The 16,310-nt window shown below is 39.6% G+C and overlaps 1 protein-coding gene across 2 annotated transcripts in view; it reads right to left on the bottom strand.

Moving 5' to 3' along the window:
* Positions 1-7,212, bottom strand: part of LOC149789719 (uncharacterized) — a 34,258-nt gene extending 27,046 nt beyond the window's left edge. Inside the window, exons 1-2 of one of the 2 annotated variants that reach the window (XM_089971730.1) lie at positions 7,076-7,212; positions 6,256-6,391 (exon numbers count right to left, since the gene is read on the bottom strand). The gene's annotated coding sequence lies outside the window, so the exon portion shown is untranslated. The remainder of the gene's footprint in view (positions 1-6,255; positions 6,392-7,075) is intronic. The other variant, XM_089971731.1, reaches the window with a different exon arrangement.
* Positions 7,213-16,310: the final 9,098 nt, after the last annotated feature.

Here is a 16,310-nt window from a genome sequence, read left to right as displayed (position 1 = left end):
CTACATTAAAAATCCAAATCACATCACAGCACCATCATTTCAGGAAGGGTACTGATAAAAGAATTTTAAAAAGGGTTCCCTGTTGCCATATTGGAGGTCATATGAGCATAATTTTCAATCAGGGCTAATTAGACATTATAAGTAGTCTTTTCATAAAAATAAAAATTACTGATATGACCATAAATCTAGAAGAAATTTTCAAAATGGCCACTATGGCAGCCATACTGGAGGTCAGATTGGTGCCACTTTAATTTACAACCAACTAGATAGTATAATGAATCATCTGGTGCAATCCCTATGTCAATATGGATTTCTGTTGTGCAGAGTGTTTCAAGATAGCAGACATTGTGGCCATGTCACAATGGCCTGATTTTCATTAGGTCTAACAAGATATCACAGGAAATCTTTGGTAAAAGCCTGATATACCATCTAGTAACAAGAAGATTTTCAAGATCGACATTGTTGTGATCGTAGTGGTTCAGAGCAGCACCATTTTATTTGGCACAAGCCGGACACGAAAAGAATTCTTCTGTTGAAAATCCCATGATGATTGTTGTCGTTGTTGGTTTAACGCCATTTTTCAACACAAGATTGGCTATGCATGGTGGCCAGTATAACTGGTGGAGGAAGAACTCTGGAACACCCCAAGAAGAACCACCGACCCACGAGAAGCTACTTGCAAGCTCCCATGATGATGATATGACTTTTCATTCAGATGGAGTAATGATAAGAGAATTTTGAAGATGGCTGCAATGGTGGCCATACTGGGCATCAGATCAACATAAGAAGATTTTGAAGATGGCTGCTATGGTGGCCATACTGGGCATCGGATCAACATAAGACGATTTTGAAGATGGCTGCAATGGTGGCCATATTGGGGTATCGGATCAACATAAGACGATTTTGAAGATGGCTGCTATGGTGGCCATACTGGGCATTAGATCAACATAAGAAGATTTTGAAGATGGCTGCAATGGTGGCCATACTGGGCATCAGATCAACATAAGAAGATTTTGAAGATGGCTGCAATGGTGGCCATACTGGGCATCAGATCAACATAAGAAGATTCTGAAGATGGCTGCTATGGTGGCCATACTGGGCATCAGATCAACATAAGAACATTTTGAAGATGGCTGCAATGGTGGCCATATTGGGGTATCGGATCAACATAAGACGATTTTGAAGATGGCTGCAATGGTGGCCATACTGGGCATCAGATCAACATAAGAAGATTTTGAAGATGGCTGCAATGGTGGCCATACTGGGCATCAGATCAACATAAGAAGATTCTGAAGATGGCTGCAATGGTGGCCATACTGGGCATCAGATCAACATAAGAAGATTTTGAAGATGGCTTCAAAGGTGGCCATATTGGCATCAGATCAACATAAGAAGATTTTGAAGATGGCTGCAATGGTGGCCATACTGGGCATCAGACCAACATAAGAAGATTTTGAAGATGGCTGCAATGGTGGCCATACTGGGCAACAGATCAACATAAGAAGATTTTGAAGATGGCTGCTATGGTGGCCATACTGGGCATCAGATCAACATAAGAAGATTTTGAAGATGGCTGCAATGGTGGCCATACTGGGCATCAGATCAACATAAGAAGATTTTGAAGACGGCTGCAATGGTGGCCATACTGGGCAACAGATCAACATAAGAAGATTTTGAAGATGGCTGCAATGGTGGCCATACTGGGCATCAGATCAACATAAGAAGATTTTGAAGATGGCTGCAATGGTGGCCATATTGGGGTATCGGATCAACATAAGAAGATTTTGAAGATGGCTGCAATGGTGGCCATACTGGGCAACAGATCAACATAAGAAGATTTTGAAGATGGCTGCAATGGTGGCCATATTGGGGTATCGGATCAACATAAGAAGATTCTGAAGATGGCTGCAATGGTGGCCATACTGGGCATCAGACCAACATAAGAAGATTCTGAAGATGGCTGCAATGGTGGCCATACTGGGCATCAGATCAACATAAGAAGATTTTGAAGATGGCTGCAATGGTGGCCATACTGGGCATCAGATCAGCATAAGAAGATTCTGAAGATGGCTGCAATGGTGGCCATACTGGGCATCAGATCAACATAAGAAGATTTTGAAGATGGCTTCAAAGGTGGCCATATTGGCATCAGATCAACATAAGAAGATTTTGAAGATGGCTGCAATGGTGGCCATACTGGGCATCAGACCAACATAAGAAGATTTTGAAGATGGATGCAATGGTGGCCATACTAGGCATCAGACCAACATAAGAAGATTTTGAAGATGGCTGCAATGGTGGCCATACTGGGCATCAGACCAACATAAGAAGATTTTGAAGACGGCTGCAATGGTGGCCATACTAGGCATCAGATCAACATAAGAAGATTTTGAAGATGGCTGCAATGGTGGCCATATTGGCATCAGATCAACATAAGAAGATTTTGAAGATGGCTGCAATGGTGGCCATACTGGGCATCAGATCAACATAAGAAGATTTTGAAGATGGCTGCTATGGTGGCCATACTGGGCATCAGATCAACATAAGAAGATTTTGAAGATGGCTGCAATGGTGGCCATACTGGGCATCAGATCAACATAAGAAGATTCTGATGATGGCTGCAATGGTGGCCATACTGGGTATCAGATCAACATAAGAAGATTTTGAAGATGGCTGCAATGGTGGCCATACTGGGCATCAGATCAACAGATCAACATAAGAAGATTTTGAAGATGGATGCAATGGTGGTCACACTGGGCATCAGATAAGCACCAATTTCACTTTTAAACATCTCTTAGTTATAAGCTCATTTTGATATGATCATCAAAACTGGAGAAGTAGCAATGTCAAGACTTTAAAAATGGCAACTGCTTCAGCCATACTGGATGTCTGAGTGACACCATTTTGTATTTTTAGGATTGACTAGTTATCATATGATGTCTTCTGCTGGAAAGCCCATTTTAATAAGTTTTCTGTTCTGGATTCATATCAATCACTATATTTTTTATAATGCTGCTGTGCTCAAAATACTGGACATCAGATCATCGTTATATTTATTTAGGACTAACTTGATATAACAGTAAGACTTTAAGTGAAAACCTGAGGTTCATACAACCATCCATTCAGGAGGAGAAGCAATAACAAGATTTTCAAGCTGGCCACTGCTGCAGCCATTTTTAGATGTTGAGTCAGCACAATTTTTATTTAGGGCCAACCAGGTCATGATATTAATCAGTGTACAGTTTCATGGCAATTGTTCAAGTAGTTTTGGAGCAACAGCAATAAAAAACTTGTGCTAAATTATTGAAGGAAAGTGGACATAGATAAGACAACAGGCCATTCTATAAGCTTTTCTGGTCATTGCCCAGTAGAGCTAATAATAATAATAATAATAATAATAATAATAATAATAACAACAACAACAACAACAATAATAATAATAATAATAACCATAATAATAATAATAATAATAATAATAATCATAATCATAATCATAATAGTCATAATAATAATAATATTAATATTAACCATGATACTTTGCAAGTGTCAATGCCAGAAGTTAAAATGTATCATATTTTGCAGCACAAGTTAAAATATATGCTGTATTTATCCAGAAAAAGAAAAGTTTCTTTTTATTACATACCAAAGTAGCTTATGAACCAAAGTCTAGAAGATTAAACTTACATTTTCACTAAATCAACCACAACCCTTTTTCATAAATTCACAACCCGATCCATAGATTCACGATATAAATATCAACAACGGAAGCCTTCATTATGACTGGGATGATCTATTATCTTGTAGTGAAGTATATTTTTTCTAATTTTCTGTTCGACCATAAAACAGTTCTGATTCCACAAGGCATCACAGTGAGGTTATCACTGTTGCCATGGCAGCAACATGAAATTACTTATACTAAAGATATTAACAGCATCGAGACAAATTTCTTCAGCAAAAACTAATATCCATGTCTGAAAGGTAATGCAGTTTCCATTTATTTGTTCTAGCTCACAAAGTGCTTGCACTTCTTACTACAACCATTATTTCTGTAGGCATACAAAAAAATCAAGTATTACATTGCATGATAGAAAATCTTGTATTTTGATGGGAGAAAATAAAAGGATTTAGTAATGGCATGAAAATATTGGTCAGAAAAGATATGAAGAAACAAAAATTGTCAATAACTTTCTATATATAACACTTAAGTATTATTATTATTATTATTATTATTTGTATTAGGCACCAAAAAAAGTTTTTCTGGAAGGCTTACCACCTTAGTTTCTCATTGCTGATCGTATTATTTTTTTTCCCCCATGGTAAAAGTTGAATTTTTCACAAAATGTGAACATTTTTAAAAAAATTATAAAAATCTTAAAACTTCATGAAATTTATTTACGCATCTGAGCCCGCTTTGCCCAATACTTTGTACTGCATACTATATTATATATACTTATCATTATATATTTATATATTTTTTAAAAAATACTTACTTACCCTAATTTTAACAACAGTGCAATAGGAAACATGCATATTTGCAGGAAGTCATTATTATTATTATTATTATTATTATTATTATATGCTTATTTTTGTCTCTGTTAACTTTGCATTGTCAGAATTGTGCAATATTACCCGATATTGAACTTGCGTTCAAATATACATATTGCATTCACGTGCATAAGGGAACTACTTTCTACTGTAAGCAAACAATGGACGCAGAAGCCAGTACTTTTGATTTGTAAACAAATCACATACACTCGCGTAGTAGACGCTTTACGTTGTGGTTGTTTAAATTTGTTTCTGAATGAATTAAAGCTGATGTTTCATGGACTGTCACATACCAGCTGCTTTGGCAAATTCCGCATTAACTTTGTTGATACAATGTTTCAGACTTAGGCTAGTTATACAACAGATGCAAGAAAGGGTTCCTTACAAATAACATACAAGTGACAAGTCATATATACATGTACTGTCTTCTTTAGCTGATGATAAGAATGACAAATAAATATACTTGCAGTTTTACATCCTGAATTTTCTCAAAATGTTGTTGTTGTTGTTGTGTTGTGATTTGGATTTTTAACGTAGCTTTAACAATTTTTCAGTCATATCGCTATGATGTCTGCAATGTGGCAGTTTATAGTGATGTCTAGCACTGGGGCATCATGCCGCAGACATGTAGCATGATGTCCACCCAGTCACATTATCCTGACACCGGGCTGACCAGTCCTAACGCTAACCCCTTTATGCTAAGCGCGAAGCGAGGCAGCTGTTAGTACCGTTTTTGTAAGTCTTTGGTATGACTCGGCCAGGGATCAAACCCACGACCTCCTGCATCCGAGGCGGATGCACTAACCACTAGGCCACCGGAGCGGTTTCTCAAAATGTACTTTCTTAGTTCTGCAAATCCAAATTACATGAGCCATGTCATAGGTTCTCAATCTTGATTACACATCTCAAACTTGTACTGTAATTTCAAATATAAGTGCAATTACATCCTCCTTACTGCACTCAAAATGAAATAAGCATTATATTCCATTCTTTTTGATAATTGCAATTGAAAGACTTCATATTTTTCCCACATTATGATTTCAAACATTCAGTACAAGAAACAAACATTTGCAGATGTCAACATGCTTCTCCCTCACTTCTTCAATTCGATGTATTTCATGAGGAATTGTCACTTATAAATCCAGTCCATAATCACGAAATTTTGTAGAATAAAAAAATATACCAAAATATATTCATTACAGATCAAATGGAAAAGTTGTTGCAATGCACATTCATTTCAATTTTAACCAGACATGCCATTTTCTTTCGCAAGTTATGTCAAGCACGCGACTAAGTTCAAATTTATCTGGGCGGAGTTATGTGGGCAGTAATAATGTTGTTGTGTAATGATGAATCTGCCCTTGTGTATTTAGTTTGGAATGCGGCATACATTCAGCTACTCTGTTTCTTGTAGTGTATTTTGTTAATATAAGCATTATGTAGAATAAAAAAATTAGCATATAATAGAAAGGTTACTGCATTTGTATTGGAAAATATGAACTCATTTTGTTGGATGGATATACTGCACTCCCACGGTTGTGCAGTATTTCCATTTGAAAAACTCATTTATATTTTTCCATACAAATGCAGTTATCTATAAATATTATTACATGTATCATTATTATTATTCCTGTCTTCTTCTTTTTCTTAACATAATATCAATATTTGTTGAACACCCAATTAACAACACTAACTTAAAGTGTTACTTACATGTACACTTTGATCTTTGTGTCAGGTAACATGTTGCAAAGTCGTATACATTTCTCTAATGAAGCCCATTCAGGGCTAGACTGATAAATCAGCCCTTCGCCCATGATGATATTGGGGGCCAATTCTCCCCTCTGTTCTGCAAAGAAACAAATTAAGTTTGTTACGGAGAAATAAAACCTTAAGTTACAAATAAATCATGATTTTCTGCTCGGTAATTGTTCAATTTCGCTCTCTTCTTTTTTCAACGCATGATTCTGTCAACAAAAGCGTGCAGTGTCCATACATCAGACATAAAGGCAATGCATTTATCATTTCAAAACAACTGATCTTAATACATGCAGTTAACCTGCAAAAGTTGGAATTAACCTGCAAAAAGTTAAAATATTAACAATTCTGCAACAAAGTTTGAATCTATATCAACTTTAATAAGAAAGTGGTCATCTCAGAGTTGGGAAAAAAAAAAGATCCACCTACTCAATGGAAAATCCCGTCCGCGTCGGATTATACATGTAAATTGCCTATTGAAAGGGAGGTAACAAAAATTAAAGAATTAACAGAATATATCTACAATTATTACAGAATAGACGCGTTATAGTAATGTGTTCAATGAAGCCAGGCAATATAAAAAAATGTAAACCGAGCGATTTTTTATTCTCTATGACACGGTTTATTCTTTTCTTAACAGTAACCAGTTACACAAACTTTACACCCAACTTCCTTTTTATGGGGCAGGAGAACGGGCCGCGAACCATGACTATGACAAGTTTTTTGGGTTTGTTATGGGTCTTTTTAAAGAATCAATACACAAATGATTTCTTACCATAACGCTTTATTCCTTGCACTCGTTCTGGACATTTCTCGTTTGTAAAATACCGTTATTTCTTTTCTTTACAGACTGCCAACTTTTCAACTGATTCCTGCTTAGGTCACGTTCTTCAGTAGGAAGTTTGAGTTTTTTCCCCTTTAATTTCACTGTCTTGAAGATGTAACGCTGACACGTATTTATTATTTGTAATCAGCCCTACCTTGAATTTCAATGTCCTGAAGGTGTTACGCTGTTTATGGGTTAGTGTGAGCACTTTAAGCTTGCTTGTAACGTAGAATTACATCATTTCAATGTTGTTTTCTTTCCTTTAATGAACTAATTTGTTACAGAGTGAAAACAATTTGATACAGAGATGCGAATATATAGGCAGACGGACAAACACACAGACAGATAGATTGGCAGTGAGTCAGCTAGGCAATGGATAGATATGTATATCAGTAAGTATGTCGGTAGCTGGTGGATATATATGTAGGAGGTAGATTTTTTTTAAAAAAGTTTATAAAAATAGAAACGTGGCAGATACATGGAAAGCTGGGGGATTTTTTTTGGTTGTTGTTGTTGTTGTTGTTTTTATCGGTTGGACAAGAGACGTAAATGTAGGAGGTAAATATAGTGATAGTGGTTAAATGGATAACAATAGTGGTATGTATGTATGTATGTATGTATGTATGTATGTGTGTATGTATGTATGTATGTATACATGTGTGTGTGTTGATAGATAGGTAGGTATAAAAAAATAAGTCGGTAGATGATGAACATTAAATATTTTGCTTAATAGTACAAACATATAAAAACAATAACCGAACGATCCCTTTCCACCGAACATAAGACATAAAAGGCACTCTGTCCAGGGAAATGGGAAGGGATTTAGATTACAAAATTGTGATAGACAGATAGATCGCTCTATCAAGCCAAGTAGATAGAGGTATAGGTAGTACGTGGATATATAAGAGTAGTGAAGTGGGGCACCCTACGTACAATGGGAATTAGCATTACAGGGACCCCTAGGTCAATCTACGTACAATGGAAATTTAACATGGCGAAAAATCGTGGGTCAGTCTACGTACAAGGGGAATTTAACATGGGAATAAATCGTGGGTCACTCTACGTACAAGGGGAATTTAACATGGGAATAAATCGTGGGTCAATCTAGCGTCAAGGGAAATTGAATATAGGATTTTTTTTTAAAAATAAAAAAAATAAAAAAAATTTTTTAAAAAAGGGGTAGGCAATTCAAAGACTATCTCTTTTCGAGATATATGGGGGCCCTGAAAAGGGCCTTTGGGTTTTCTTCTTCTAATTTCTTCTTTTCCTCCACCAACTTCTTATTTTATCTCCAACACTCTTTCTCTTCTTTTTTTTCTCCTTCTCTTCTTTCTTCTCTTCCTCCTCCTCCTCTTCTTTCTTCCTCTTCTCATTTTCCTCTTCTTTTTCAATTTTTTCGTTCCATGTTCTTATTCTTATCTTTTCCTCTTCATCCTCCTTCTCCTCCTTTATTTCTTTCAACAGATCACTGATGATTACCTTCATTTTTCGTAAATTGTTTATCTCCATCTTCACTCGATGGGGACTATATGAATAGTGATCCTCGTTTAGGTTAACCAACATTTGCTCTATCATTCCTAAATTGTCGAGGACGTTTTGCAATTTTTCCATTTTGTCCATTTGGTTAGAAGCCATCTTCTTTGTATTCTTTGCAGAATGGTTTGAACAACGAGCACTGTGGCTTCTTATACGAAAAGCGCGAACGTGAAGGAAAACATCCCCCTAAAACATAAAATGGATCTTACCTAGATGATGACCCAACATCGCGCGAACGTGAAGGAAAACATCCCCCTACTTTCTCATTTCATATAATAAAACCCTAACTATACTCTTCACATACGCTAAGAAACCCATAATCTACTATTCACACTAACATACCTGAGCTCTTACAAACACAAACACACAAACACACAAACTCATACCCTCACACTATCTAAAATAAGAGTTAGTGTTTATATACACACTACTCTACCTACACACATTGGCAAATTAATAGTTATTTCTTTTCTAGAGTATTGGGTAGCCCTGAAAAGGGCTGTTTTTGTTTGGAACTTCATGGACACCTGGTTAATGGTGGCACCTTCCAGGCCTGGCGCCACATACACATCTTATCCCCCAGTTACTTTTTACCTTTTGGGGGGAGAGAGCAGAGGCAGGATATGTCGCTTCAGAATCCCAATTTTCGCTCTCTGGGATTTTGAAATTTCTTCTCTCCTTTTCCTCCTCCTCTTCTTTGTTTCTTCTTTCCTCTTTATATCTTCTTTCTTCTTCTTTATATCTTCTCTCCTCCTCTTCTTTGTTTCTTCTTTCCTCCTCTCTTATCCTTCCCTCCTCGACAATGGCTTCCGCGGCCAGTTCATTTAATATGCGCCTGGCATATTCCAGATGCACATGAAGCTCCAACAGTTTCTCAAGTCTCGTGTTCATTTTTTGGTGTTGATCAATCAACAAGGGTAGCTGGACTGCCGAACGAGTTTCAATTTATACTGAAAGCGCGGACGTGAAGGAAAACATCTCCCTAATAACATAAAATTCATCTTACCTAGATCATGACCAAGAAACAACAACAACGCGCGGACCTAAAAGAAACACTCACTCACTTTTTTATGCTACCCATCACTATTTTAAAATTTTTTTATAAATCACTTCAATAGACTATCCACATACGCAAAGCAATTCAATCTAACTCCAAATATACACCTCAAACACTAAGAAAAGATATCATTTTAATCTACTATCCACACCAACTTACTTGAGCTCTTACAAACACAAACACACCAACACATACCCTCACATTTTTAAAAAGAGTTAGTGTTTATTTTCACACTACTCTACCTACACACACATTGGCAAATCGATCGTTACTTCTTTTCTAGAGTATTGGGGTAGCCCTGAAAAGGGCTGTTTTATTGTTTGCTATGGCATTCTTTTTTAGTTTCTAAGAATGCGATGTCCTCTGAGGATAGACTTTCTGGCGATAGGTCTGCTTCTTCGGAAAGAGAAGAAGAACTCTTTGGTGTCGATACGGCAATCGACAAAGCCTCTGTCAGGTTCAGGTTGCTGCTGCTGTTGTTGTTGTTGTTGTTGTTGCTGTTTTTGAAGTCTGTACTTCTCTGTCCATTCTTCTTTCTCCCTGTTCACTTCTTCTCTGAAGAGCTCTTCTATCAGGTCTTCAGTGATTTTTAACATTCTCACATTCTCTATTTCTTCTGGCTTCGGTATCAGACTGTGTCTGACCCTATGCAAATTCACGTAGGCTTCGTTGAGCTTAGCTAGTTTGGAGCACATCTTCGTAGGAGGATGAGTCGACAATGGATGGTTAGACTGGAAACAACCCCGGTTCTTAAAGTGAAAGCGCGGACGTGAAGGAAAACATCCCCACACGGTTTTCGAGTCGCAACGTTCAGTGATTGTCATGAGAGGGATAGTAAGAAATGAAAGAGCATCAATTCAACATTCTTATAGCTAAACAAAAGACAAAAGCATTTTTTCAAAACACAACATTTTTTATTCAAAAATCACTTAACACTAAACAACAACATTTCTAACATTTTTAACAATAATCCAACACTATAACATCAAACAATTTTTTTCAAATCACAAACATTTTTTTCTTCAAATACTAACTACTTTGAACAGGGCTGACAACGTTGTGAATGAAATTGTGATTTCCACTGTTGGAAATCATTAGGCCATTGATGGACACTACGTTTCCTAGCTTGAGACAAAAGATAAGCATAATGGTCACAAAACCATCGATCTACTTTCACATCATTTCTAGCAGAAGAACGAGGATCGAAATGAGTCACTAAATGTTCTAAGGAATAGCCCAGGCTGCGATGATGCAGAAAATACACACAGTACTGTCCACACACCAAGGAATCTGTGCCTTGTAATTTCACGTTATTGAATCGGGTGGTTTGAGCATTTCTTCTCATAAAGTCGATGATATCGTCTTCCAAAGGGGGCAATCCGTACGAATCGAAATATTCCACACATCCTTCTTGAGGAAAGTAGACGGCTACCCAGTGGGTTCCTGGGAGATGACTTTCGTCCGTGTTGATCACGTAAGCTTGATGGTCTTTAGGTTTGCGATGAGGGAGTTCATCTTTAGCACAGACGACAGGATTCCAAGAAGCCGTATACGAACTGTGGTTCAAAAGGTAATAAAGTTCCCAGGTATCCATTGATTTGTGTTTTTTTCTTCTTCACAGGTAATAATAAGTCGTCAATTCGATCCTGACTTTTTGCTTGAAAATGTCTGACGAATAAACGGTTATTCGTTCTGTTTCCTCACTCTGATTCAGGAGAGCTTCGATACGATGGATCTCTTGAGTGGTTAATGGTGGACAAGAATGTTCACGCAAGTCTTTATACCACTGGTGCAACACGTCTTTGTTTGAGATGAGACTCCAAGCTTCGTCCAGATACTCGTCCAATTTTTCTTCTTGACTCAACATCAGGCATTTATCGTGTTGAATTTGACTGGGATGATCGTTTTGACATCCATAACAATTTTTCTTGATCAATTCCGTCATTTTGTCGACCAAGTGTTTGGCAAAACAGGAGACTAAATGGGCTTCTTGTTCTGGCCATCTCGACTTCATCATGACAATTTCTTCGTCTTTGTCTTGGGATTCTCCTTCCACGGTCTCCTCACATTTCATGTCCAAAGTTTCTTCACTAGGTAAAGAGGGATAACAGTCTTCCATGGCTTCTAGTAATCTAGAATGACTTCTCTCAAACTGTTGATTTCTATCGTATTGTCAAATTCTGCATACAGGATCACGTTCAACGTTGGATCAGCAGGGTCTCGATTTGCAAACTGAATTTCCACACGAATCTGGCCAGATTTTATAGGGTGGAAATGTCCCTCGTCGCTGCCTTGGTCAGGAGTGAAATCGAAAGCCCACAAAGCGTAGCCTCCTGCATAATCTTCGTACGTAATACCGTGACTGGTATTGGTTCCTAACTGTCCGGTGGCTTCGTACAGGGACAAGTACGATCTCAAGTAATTGTTCTGGGCAAAGTTAGGCTCAAAGGGTCGTGTACACAAGGTCTTGCCGTCACGACTGACTTCGATTTTGGACACGCTAGAGTGTCGAAACTCAAAAGGATTTTCGCTGTGAAGTCCATTGAAAGCTGAATTCCTGACGATACCAACGATCAAACGCTTGGGTAACTGTCCTTGGAACAGATGATCTTCGATCATGGATCGCTGTCCAACAGGAATGGTGAACGTTTTCACTTCCACACGTCTTATGGGATACTTGGCGGTCGTTCTGCTCAACGTCTGACTGATGTCGTTTCCCACTTTAGGTAACACTTCCACACGGCGTACGTAAAGTCTGGCTTCTTGGATAACAGTTTTGTATTCGTTGGCATGGGCCATCAAATGGAAAGCGGCAGTGCTACGATTCAGTCTCAGGCGAATATCAACTCCGTTCAGTAAATACTTTTCTTGTAACCACATGTCCAAATGCAAACGATCCATCAGTTCTAAACTACGTCCTTGCAAAATTTTAGTTCTACGTGTGTTAAACCCCACATTGTGAGGACTGTCATCTTCTGTCAGGGCTGTGTTGTTAAACGTGCCTATCGTGTCAGGTTTCCATACCACGCAAGCATCCAGATGAGTATTCTTGGCTTCTTTTCCGTACGTCAAGAGATTTTCCAAGTAGGCACGATATGGGTAAGTATCCATGCTGCTGCTGACCAGTTTGTTATTCAAGTACAAGTCCACTTCGCTGAACAAGGAATGCATGAAATTGTTGACGGGCGCTACCCTATCATTGGCTCCAGGATTGGTGTTGTCAGTTTTGATCACTTTGACTTTCAAATACAGGTAACTGCTACTCAGATCGATGTAATCTTCGGGTTGTCCTTTGATTTCGAACTCGATGGGAGCGGAATCCGTCAAAGAGGAGACGGGATGAAATTCCACCCACTGGGATTCTTGCATCGTCATCATGGTGGGGGGCATGGCAAACATATCCAGTTCCGTCTTGGAACAAGCACATGACTCTCGGTGCATCATTTTTTCTGTGTCTCAATAATCGAAAACGTCTAAGTCTCGAACGGTTCTTCTTTTCTTGGCTTTTCTAGCTTGAAGTCTGGTGAAAGGGTGTTTTCTTCGTCGTCTCTTTCTGCCTTGTCCTTGCTGAATGCCTGACTCGGTAACGTGCAGGGCATTTATAGGTGTGTCTCGTCGGCCCAAAATGTCTTTACCCGTTTGCAGCAAGACATTTTTGCCTGCCCTCATGAAGGCTTCTTTAGGGTTTTGTTTGTCGATGATGACGTTTTGGAGAAATTCTTTGCCTTGTGTCAGTGCCGCATCTTTCAAGGCGTGCAATCCGCGTGTCACCATCGGTTTCAACACCGGGGCCACCGAACGAAAGGCCGATTTTAACATATCTCCTAAACCGTGTCCTCGCTGTCGTGCAACCCCTTGGTACACTGGATACATGACTTGCTTACGAATCGTGAGAGAACCGTTTTCGAAAATGGAGTTTCACCGTGACTTTTCCTTTGGTGAATGGAATATTTTGTCCCAAATCTCCTTTTATAGTAATGTTGACCGTGTCCAAATACGACTTGCTGACCGGCAAATAATGAGGATGGACAAATTCGCGGTGAACGTGGTAAGTGTTTCCACCTTCCTCGTCAGCGTTTGCGGCAGAATCCACTTTGAAAGGAATGACACGCAGTAACGGCACGGAGGTGTGTCCCACCACGTTGTATTCCACCACATCGGAGTACACGAACATCAAATTCAGTCCTTGGTTCAGTTCTACTGGGGTACGAAATAACTTGTTAAAAGACTCGTTGTCGTAAACGATGGGTAATTCGTTGTTCTTGAGTATGCTCATTCTCAGGTTCATGTCTCCGCCCAACATGTCAAACAATTCAGGACAAAATAAAATGGACATGATTTTACTCCGCTCAAATTTCATCGAGAAGCGACGAGCTACTTTGTGGTACTCCATGGTGACACTTTTGTTGACATGCTCCAAAGCTTTCCCAAACACGCCATTAAACTTGGCAGATATGATGTTGACCAAATGTTGACCACTGAAATAATAACCTGGGGGAATGAAAAAGTGGTAGGTCCACTTTTGAGTTTTCTCATTATAGGTTTTATTGTCATATATGACTTTCTTATTCAACTCCTGTTGCAATGACTCGTCATGAACTTCCACATGAAAAAAATTTTGATTGGGAAGGACATTGAGGACTTGGGTCGGGTGAATGATTTCCACTAAAGCCACTTCCCAATGGGCTTCGTGATCTAAGGGGATGGCCTGAGGTAATTTGGCCGTGTAACAGCACAACGTGTTGTGGGGAAACACCTCCATGGAACTGTCACTGGGTAAGGTTAAGTAAAATTGGTTTTGGTGACTCATAATTCCAGAGTTCTGTGGCTGTCCGAGGGAATATTAGTGGATGTCAGAGGCGTGTCTCCGCCCAAAATGGGGTTCTGGTTGTGGTTGTTGGAGTGGTGACTGGCACTGGCACTGGACACAACGTTCCCGTTCGAGGAGAATTTCAGGGAGGGATTGGGAAGCAGGTAACCGATGCAACTGCTCAATAAAATGGTCCACAATTGTTTGTCTCCTTGTTGCAAACTCAAATTGGCGATGGCTGCCCCGATGACACAATACACCACGAAGATTTGGCAGAAAAAGACGATTTGCGTTTTAGGCACACGTTCTCCACACCACACCCACAAGGGTTGTTTTTGTAAATCTTGCACAGAAGAACTAGGGGAAGAAGGACTGGTCGACGTAGCTGCGTCTGCTGCTGTGTGAAAGGGCATGATGGTCACTTCTTCTTTTTATAGTCGATGACTTGCGAAGCGTCGATCCAAGAATCGAAACTGGGTGGATATCCTTTCCAACGTACTTTGACTTCTTTGACACGTCGTTTGCCCACTTTACGGGTTCTGCGTTCGAGAATGCTTTCGATGTCGTACACGTCGTCTTCTTTTTTGGTGACACGTTGTAACTCGGGCAAATAAAACGTTCCTTTGAGTACTTCTCCGTTCATGTCTTCCAATTTATAGACGGCAGGATGACGGCCATGTACTCGTCCAGTGACGCGAAACAATTCGGTCGTCCAGTTAGGTAAGTAACCTTTGTCGAAAGTGCGTTTGGTTTTGCCAATGCGCACCCAATCTCCCACGGTCAACTCTCCACTTTTCTTGGGGACAGCCCTCGTCGGGGACGTACCGAACAGGCGCTCGAACACCAGCACTTCGTTGTCGGGAGTCACGTCTTGCGGGGCACGTCCGATGCTTCGATGGTAAGATTGGTTGTACGCTTGCACCAGGTGCGGTAAGATGTCGATGTACTTCAGAGTGTGGTGATGCGTAAAATATTTCCACATGCGTTCTTTCAAAGTACGTTGAAAACGTTCCACGATACTGGCTTTGGTTTCGGGATTCTCGGTGGTAAAAAAATGAATGTCACGTTTCTTTAATTCTTTTTGGAAAGCTTGGTTCAGAAATTCGGTGCCTTTGTCCGTTTGCCATCGAAGAGGGCGACGACCGCTTTGTTTCAACACCCGTTGCAGGGCTCGCACTAACTCGCTGCTCGATTTGGAAGTCAAGGGCACGACCCAGGCAAATTTGGAAAAGACGTCGATGACACAAAACAAATATTTGTAGCCGCGATTGTAGCTGGCCAAATGAGAGACATCGGCTAAATCGGCTTGCCATTGATGATCGATGCCTTCCACTCGGGTGCGACTTCTGGCAAACTTGCGTCGAATGGGTTTGTGTAAAGTGTAGGTAGCTTGTTCTTGTAACCATCGTTGCACTTGAGGTAAACGGAGACTTTTCAGTCGAGTTTTGGCAGCACGATACAATTTTTGAACTCCTGCGTAACGTGCAGGATGGGAGGGATCGTAGTAAATGCTGGCTAAGACTTTTTCCATTTTTTGTGTTGGTTGATGTGTTAATAAGGCACCCACTCTTGGAAGAGGCTACTCTTTTTCTCTTGGGGTATTTTCTTGGATTGCAAGGCTTTGCGTGTGCGACCAGCAATAGGTGTCGAAGAGGAGGAGGATGTCTGTGCAGGGGATATCTGTTCTTGTTTCACTTCTGTCTTCACTTTCTTTTTCTCTTGTGATGAAGAAGGGGTGGCCATCATCTTTTTAATCCATCCAATTCTGGAGGTAGGTGGTG

The sequence above is a fragment of the Sinohyriopsis cumingii genome, chromosome 10 (assembly GCF_028554795.1).
Source record: "Sinohyriopsis cumingii isolate HCF-2022 chromosome 10, ASM2855479v2, whole genome shotgun sequence".
NCBI classification, from domain to species: Eukaryota; Metazoa; Mollusca; class Bivalvia; order Unionida; family Unionidae; genus Sinohyriopsis; species Sinohyriopsis cumingii.
This window is presented reverse-complemented; position numbering and strand designations above follow the sequence as displayed.